This window comes from Balaenoptera physalus (assembly GCF_965194825.1).
Source record: "Balaenoptera physalus genome assembly, chromosome: 14".
Lineage (NCBI taxonomy): Eukaryota > Metazoa > Chordata > Mammalia > Artiodactyla > Balaenopteridae > Balaenoptera > Balaenoptera physalus.
The window spans coordinates 82131736-82140222 of record NC_138893.1 but is presented as its reverse complement, the minus strand read 5'-3'; the positions used below and the strand labels follow the sequence as shown (position 1 = coordinate 82140222).

General features: G+C 49.9%; 1 pseudogene across 1 annotated transcript; it reads right to left on the bottom strand.

The window, feature by feature from the left end:
* Positions 1 to 5519: 5519 nt before the first annotated feature.
* Positions 5520 to 7098, bottom strand: LOC309643191 (actin, cytoplasmic 1 pseudogene; annotated as a pseudogene). Its single transcript has one exon. The product of its transcript is annotated as an actin, cytoplasmic 1 pseudogene (transcript).
* Between the last annotated feature and the right edge of the window lie 1389 nt (positions 7099 to 8487).

The window sequence follows — 8487 nt, the reverse complement described above, 5'->3', positions numbered from 1 at the left end:
ACCTCAATTCAAAACAACGCAACAAAGAAGATGAAAATAAATCCTTAGGAAGCAGGACATATTAAAATAAAAATAAAACAAAAACAAGATCATAGAAATAAAGTCAAATATATTTGTAAGCTCTATAAATATATATAGACTGAACTCTCCAGTTAAAATTATATACTCTCAGATTGGATTGAAAAAAGAATAGCCAAATGCTGCTTACATGAGACACGTCTAAAAGAGATAAAAAATTGTAAGTAAAACAGTGAAAAAAAATCAGAAAAATACTAACCAAAAGAAAATTAGCATAGTTATATTACTATCGGACAAAATAGAATTTAAGGCAAAAAGGCATCATTAGAGATATAGAGGGTCAATGTATGAAATTTAAATTTATCAGGAGAAAATAGTAGTCCTAAATTCATGGATACCTAATAATGTAAGTCCCTTATCAGATATATGACTTGAAAATATTTTTTTCCCATTCTGTGGGTTGTCTTTTCACTTTATTGATGGTGTCCATAGAAGCACAAAAGTTTTCAATTTTAAGTTCAATTTATCAATTTTGTTTCTCTTTTTTCTCATGCTTTTAGGGTCATATCTAAGAATACTTTGCCAAATCCAAGATCACAAAGATTTAACCCTATGTTTTCTTGTAAGAGTTTTAGCTCTTACATTTAGGTCTTTGATCCATTTTGAGTTAATTTTTGTGTATGGTGTGAGGTAGGGTTCAACTTCATTCTTTTGCATGTGGCTATCCAGTTGTCCTGGCATCATTTGTTGAAAAGACTGTCTTTTCTCCATTGAATGGTCTTTATACCCTTGTCTTTACACCCTTGTCAAGAGTCAGTTGACCATAGATATATGGGTATATCTGTACTTTCAATTTTAGTTCACTGATCTATATATCTATCCTAGTGCCAGTACCACACTAGCTTGATTACTGTTGCTTTGTAGCAAATTTTGAAATCAGGAAGTGTAAGTCGTCCTACTTTATTCTTCTTTTTCAAGATTGTTTTGGCTATTCCTGGTCCCTTGTAATTCCATGTAAATTTTAGAATCAGCCTGCCAGTTTTACAAAGAAGTAGCTGGGATTCTGACAGGGATTGCATTGAATCTGTATTCAAGTCTCACATCTCTTTGCAAAGTGAGCATATCTCCAATCAGCTGGTCCACGAGAGTAGGACCAAAGGACATTCCTGACCAAGCTGGTCTGGTGTGCCCCCATGTATGTGTCCTCAGGAAGCTACGTTCAGTGTGGGTATCCCTGGGACTGAATGCGTGCAGTAGGAGTGTAAATGACTGAAATATGAACCCAACTCTTCAAGACCTTTCCAAGGTTGTCCTCATGACTGTAGTAACAGATGATCTTAGGTTGGGTCCCCTAAGAAGCAGACCTTGAGGCGAGGATTCGCGTGAAAGTAGTTTTGTGGGAGGTGGCCTCAGGAAGTTCTGTAAGGGGAGTGAGGAAGGTGTCCAAGGAGGGGAGAGAAGTCAGGAGCGTGTGCCTAAATGAGCAGGTCGTTGCTATGGGCATCTGGGGCTCCATCCCACTGAGGACCTCTGTGAGAGGGTAGAGAACAGGGTATCTCAACCTCAGCACTGTTGACATTTTGGGCTGAATAATTATTGGTTGTGGGGTGCTGTCCTGGGTGTTGTTGGATGTTTAAGCAGCATCCTGGCCTCTACCAGATGCCAGTAGCAACCATCCAACCAAAATGTCTCCAGATATTGCTGAATGTGCCCTGGGGGTGCAAAATTGTACCTGGTTGAGAATCACTGGTATAGATGTGTCTCAGAATTGTCCCATCCAAGAGGGGAGAAGGTAGGGGGGATATATACACCAACTCCCAGTCATCGTTGTTAAGGCTGCTTCTGAAGGTGTCCAATCCCTGCACTTCTGGCCTGTCCTGAGGGTCTCCCGAATCCTAGGCCAGAGAAAGCTCTCAGGCAGCAGAGAAACTGCCCATAGTGAGAAGCCTCCAGCATGCGTGGAAATAACGAGGGCTGCAGGGATGTGGGCCCCCACAGTGCAGCTACCTGGATTATGCTGTGTGAGGCTTTGGAGACCCCAGCTCCTTCCCAGATCTGCAGCTTGGCCTGGACTTCCACGTTCCTGGGGCTTTGCGGGTTCCACTGCATCACTATGTTGAAACCAACCCACCCCCGAGCAAGGCTTTAGCCCCTCAGCTCACTTCCTAGTCTCTGCATCTGTCACTGCTCCTGCAGGATGAGGAAAGATGACTTGCGAAGACTGATAGACAGAAAAGACCCAAGTGATGTTTCCCCAGGTGGAAGGCACTGGTGGGAAAGTTGTTCACAGAATTCCCCTCCTCTTCCTGTCTCAGCTCCTTGCACCCACTAGAGACTCTAAGGACGTTTTCCCTTTTCAATATGCTGTGTGACTTTGGGCAATCACACCTCCTCTCTGGGCCTCAGTCTTCCTTCTATAAAAAACACGGGTCTGCTGGGGGTGGAGCAGATGACCTTGAAATGTCCTTCCATCTCGAGTGGCTGCTGAGAGCCCTGGGAGGCGGTGGGGAGTCACCAGGCAGCCAGAGCCTGGGGGCCGGCCAGAAAATGTGACAGCTCGGCCCCCAGTGGTGTTGCTGGCCTCTGATCTCCACTGTGTGCCCGATACTCTGGGTCTGGTCACAGCCCACTGCGGCCCCTCGCTCACTCAGGAACATCTGCTACAGCATTTACCACGTTAATAGATTAGCTTTGAGAATCGGGCAGGTGTTTTCCACCCAAGCCAGAAAACATCAAAATCAGATTGCTCTCCAAGACTTTCCGCACAGGCAATCGAGTTAGAATGACTCGTACGGTCTAACAGATAATAAAACACACATAACATTTGCTTTAAGGTACAGGCAGGGGTATTTTGTCCCATGCTTAGGAGAAACAAAAACTCACTCTATTTGGGAATAGGGTAATGGAATACAGATGGGAGGAGGTAAATGAAAGAATTTAGCAAATATCTCAGTGGAATAGCTAATGGGAATGAGACAGAATAGGAAATTAAAAATTATTCGAAGCAGATGGACCATTCTTTGAGTTTTTAAAAATTTATTAGGGCCGCGAAAAAATGTGTCTGTTTATTTTCTACGGCCATGAAATTAATGACTTGGTGAGTTTTGCTTGTGCAATTTTATGACTGCCATGTCATCTGTCATAATTTGGGGGCTGTTTGATATAGATTTATGAATGTCCCCACCCCCGCACCCCTCCCTGATTTATTGGCGTGGGTCAGACATGAATTAGGCTGTCCCCTATCAAGGGAACAATGCCAATGGCAGCGTAACCCCACAGGCCCTGGGTGGGGGGCCTTGGGGGATTCTCAGCCCAGAGGTGAGTGGAAAAGCCATGGAGGGGCTGTGGGAAAGGGGTAGGCCTGACCTGGCTGAACTTCCTCTGCAAGGATGACCCCAGCCTGCCGGGGCTGGGGAGGAGGTGTTGGGAAGGGGTTTCTTGCAAACTATGGGGAGCAGGAAGCCAGCCCAGGCTGCTTGTGCTGGGCTGGGAGTGAGGTGAGGGCTGTTACTGCTGCTTCAGCCCAGCCCAAGGGCCACCTGGCTTCCTGTCCCTTCAGCCCCCATAGCTGGGCTCATCTGCCTCCAGACCTGAAGCTCAAGGAAGGAGAAGAAAATTCACAAATTGGGAATCTGTGTGCCTGGCTACATGCTGGGGGCTTACGTGCATCCTCTAGATGGTGGTTAAAATAGGGCTTTACAACCAGCAGATTTGGGTCCAGTTTCGCTCTGATTCTTCCCAGCTGTGTGGCTTTGGGCTGGTTACTACCCTCTCTGAACTTCTTTCCTCCTCTGTAAAGTGAGAATAGAAATGCCTAATGGAAGGGATGTTTTGAGGCTCAAAGGAGATAATGTAACATCCCAGCACATAGCAAAGTGCTGGTAAATGGTAACTCTTATTATTATTAATAAGCATCTTGAGGTGGATATAATTATTTCCACCTGACAGATGGGGACACGGAGGCTCAGAGAGGTTAAGTGATCTGTCTGCGGTCACACGGTTAAAGGGATGGAGCTGGGCTTTCCGCATGGATTTGCTCTTTCTTCCATAACTCTGACACCCAGCCTATTCTGAACAGAGAAACTCCAGACCCCTGGGGGCACAGTTCAGGGCTACGGACTCATGACTCTGTTCTCTGCTTCCTCTGCCTGGGCCTGGCCTATCCCCTACCTGGCCTAGGTGTCCACTACAAACTTAGTCCTGGTGGTCAGTCCCTTCTGCTGCTCGGGCTCCCTATGGGAACAGAGAGCCTCTTCTACACCCCATCGCTGGGGTAGCTGGGCACCTTGTCTAGGTGTGGGTGGGAGAGTCTGTCCATCCTCAGGACCAGGCGCATCCCAATCCCTTACCTCCCTCCCCCTGACGCAGCTCCCGGAGGGCGCTGCAATGAGTGGGGCTCGAGGGTCCCTCAGGCTAGGGAGTTCTCTAAGGGCAAATCCCTGCCTTGGCCGGACGCCACGGTATGTGGTGTGTGGCCTCTGGACAGGCTGCGGGTAGCTTTGAGTCCCACCTGAGCTCTCTTCTCTTTAGCCCCACCTGTTCCCAAAGTCCAGGCCCTTTCATGCCTCTCTCAGCACCTCCAAATTACTAACAGTAGTAACTCCTATTTCCCGAGCACCTGTGAAGGGCCGGGCACTGTGCAAAGTGACTTGTTCATGCAGTCAGCCATTTATCCCTCCATTGTTTCAATATTTATTGAGTGATTTTTGTGTGCCTGGCACTGGCCCAGCACTGGGGATACAGCAAAGAATAAAACAGATACGGTCCCTGCCCTCACTGAACTTACATTCCAGTAGGGAAGATAGGCATTCGGTAAACATATTACTCTCTAACGTGTTAGGTAGACGTAAGGGCTTTGAAGAAAATTAAAGCAGGGTAGAAGATAGGAAAGGAGGTGGTGGGCGATGAGTGGTAGTAAGTGGTGGTGTCTGTTTGTTTCTTTTTTTTTCTTTAATGTGTACACTTTATTGAACTGGTCTCAAGTCAGTGTACAGGTAAGACCTGGCTACCTCCGCACCTCGACCCGCTCCCAGGGGGACCAAGAGCCTTCATACATCTCAAGTTGGGGGACAAAAATGGGGGCCACGATGGCTGACCATTCAAAATAAAACAAACAAAAAGAACAAGTATTAAAGCGAAGATTCAAAAAAAAATTTTGGAGTACATAATTTCCGCAAAAGCAGTGCTGTCACCCTCCCCTGTGTGGACTCGGGCGAGGACTGGCCCTTCTCCTCAGGGAGAAGCGGGGCAGCTTTTGGGAAGGCAAGGGACTTCCTGTAACAATGCATCTCACGATATTTGGAATGACTATTTAAAAAAAAAAAAGAACAATGTACAATCAAAGACCTCGGCTACCTTGTAGAACTTTGGGGATGCTCCATCCAGCCAACTGCTGTCACCTTCACCGTTCCAGTTTTTAAATCCTGAGTCAAGCACACACACACACACACACACACACACACACACACACACACACACACACATCAAAAAAGACAAAAAAAAAAAACCAGATAAAGCCATGCCAGTCTCATCTCGTTTTCTGCACGTGTTAGGTTTTGTCAAGAAAAGGGTGTAACGCAGCTAACCGTCCACCTAGAAGCATTTGCGGTGGACGATGGAGGGGCCAGACGCATCGTACTCCTGCTTGCTGATGCGCATCTGCTGGAAGGTGGACGGCGAGGCCAGGATGGAGCCGCCGCTCCACACGGAGTACTTGCGCTCAGGGGGAGCGATGATCTTGATCTTCATTGTGCTGGGAGCCAGGGCGGTGATCTCCTTCTGCATCCTGTCGGCGATGCCTGGGTACGTGATGGTCCCACCAGACAGCACCGTGTTGGCATAGAGGTCCTTGCGGATGTCGACGTCACACTTCACGATGGAATTGAAGGTAGTTTCGTGGATGTCACAGGATTCCATGCCCAGGAAAGAAGGCTGGAAGAGACCCTCAGGGCAGTGGAACTGCCCGTTGCCAATGGTGATGACCTGACCATCGGGCAGCTCGTAGCTCTTCTCCAGGGAGGAGCTGGAGGCCGCGGTGGCCACCTCCTGCTTGAAGTCCAGGGCGACGTAGCAGAACTTCTCCTTGACGTCACGAACGATTTCCCGCTTGGCCGTGGTGGTGGAGCTGTAGCCACGCTCCGTGAGGATCTTCATGAGGTAGTCCGTCAGGTCCCCGCCAGCCAGGTCCAGACGCAGGATGGCGTGGGGGAGGGCGTACCCCTAGTAGATGGGCACCGTGTGGGTGACCCTGTCACTGGAGTCCATCACGATGCCAGTGGTGCGGCCAGAGGTGTACAGGGATAGCACAGCCTGGATGGCCACGTACATGGCTGGGGTGTTGAAGGTCTTGAACATGATCTGGGTCGTCTTCTCACGGTTGGCCTTGGGGTTCAGGGGGGCCTCAGTCAGCAGCACGGGGTGCTCCTCGGGGGCCACACGCAGCTCGTTGTAGAAGGTGTGGTGCCATATCTTCTCCGCGTCCTCCCAGCTGGTGACGATGCCCTGCTCGATGGTGTACTTGAGGGTCAGGATGCCTCTCTTGCTCTGGGCCTCATCACCCACATAGGAGTCCTTCTGGCCCGTGCCCACCGTCACGCCCTGGTGCCGGGGTGCCCCCACGATGGAGGGGAAGACAGTCCGGGGAGCATCGTCGCCCGCGAAGCTGGCCTCGCACGTGCCAGAGCCGTTGTCGACCAGGAGTGCAGCAATATCGTCATCCATGGGGAACCGTGGGGAGAACAGGACCGTGAGCCGGGGGTCGGGTGGGCCGCCCTCGCTCTCGCCCTACCCACTTCCCTGGTGTCTGTTTTAGATGGGCTGGTCTAGGAAGGCCTCTCTGACATGGTGACATTTTTTTAATATATAATTTTATTTATTTATTTTTAAAATTTTATTTATTTATTTTATTTTTGGCTGCTTTGGGTCTCCGTTGCTGCACAGGGGCTTTCTCTAGTTGCGGTGAGTGGGAGCTACTCTTCCTTGCAGTGTGCGGGCTGCTCGTTGCAGTGGCTTCTCTTGTTGTGGACCACGGGCTCTAGGGTGCAGGCTTCAGTAGTTGCAGTACGCGGGCTCGTAGTTGTGGCTCGCGGGCTCTAGGGCGCAGGCTCAGTAGGTGTGGCTCACGGGATTAATTGCTCCGTGGCATGTGGGATCCTCCTGGACCAGGGCTCGAACCCATGTCCCCTGCATTGGCAGGCAGATTCTTAACCACTGTGCCACCAGGGAAGCCCTGTGGTAACATTTTGAGCTGAGACCGGAAGGAAGTGAGCTATGCATATGGATATTCAGGGAGAGACTTTCCAGGTATAGAGAATAGCAAGGGCAAAGGCCCTGAGGTGGGAGGATGGTTGGAGAGTCTGGGAAAAAGCAAGAAAGCCAGAGCAGAATAAATGAGGAGGAAAGTGATTTTAAAGTCCATTATCTCATTTGAACCCTACCACAGTTCCCCAAGGTGGGCGTTATTAACCATAGTTTTACTGATGGGGATACTGAGACTCAGAGAGGTCAGGTGACTTGGCCAAAGTCACACAGCAGAGAAAGCTTCCAGCCCTGCGCCTCTGTGAATTTTTCCTGCTGTACCACATTACTTCTCTGGACATTACAATTGGGTGGCACTGCAGAGTGGGACCAAGGGTCCAGAGAGAGGGTGAGAGCTGGAGAAAACTGCAAGGTGGTTTACAGTTCCTGAGATGTCTGGAAGGTGTGGCTCTGAGTGCAGGCAGGGCTTGCTCCTGTGGCCAGGAGGCCCATGGCAGCCCGAGCTGTAAGGATTCTTTAAGGCCGAAGCGCTGGGCTGTGACAGGGAAAGATGGATGAGAGCACTGGGCTTAGTACCCGACTGAATTTCCTGAGCAGTTTTCATCCAGATGGTCTGGGAGAATAAGGTTTAAGAAGATTGATTCCCTGGGAAGGGAGGACAGGAAGGAGAAAGGGCTCCTGGCCTGTCTGCTCCCAGTGGAAACGTCTCTTGTCTTTGAATAAAGGAAACTACTGCTTTGAAAGGTGTGACTGGACGGGCTTAGTGGCTCGTGTGATTTGCAGGCCTCAGGAGTGGGGCAGGAGGACAGGAAAGGGGGTGGTGATGGCTTTCCCGCCTGGGAGGAGGGCAGAGGGGGAGGCGCCCCTCCTTCTGGGCAGGGGCACCTGCATCCCGTGCAGTGCTAGGGGTCCACTCGGGTGCAGTCTCCTCAGCCCCGCATGGATTTCTCCATCCCTTGCTTCCTCTTTCACCTCTGAATGACTTCAGGTCTCCTGTTGACCCTAAGTGCTCACAGCTTCATGCCTCCAGGTCTCTTCTCATGCTGAGCCTGGGCTTGGAAGGCCACCATTCTGTGGTGGGGCGGCCAGTGAGGTGGCACTTACTGTGTGTGTGTGTCGGGGGATAAATGATACAGGGAACTGGCATCATGGCAGGAAAACTGGCATGAAAGTTGCAGAAACCTTCTGGGAGAGAAAGGACCAAGACTTGAA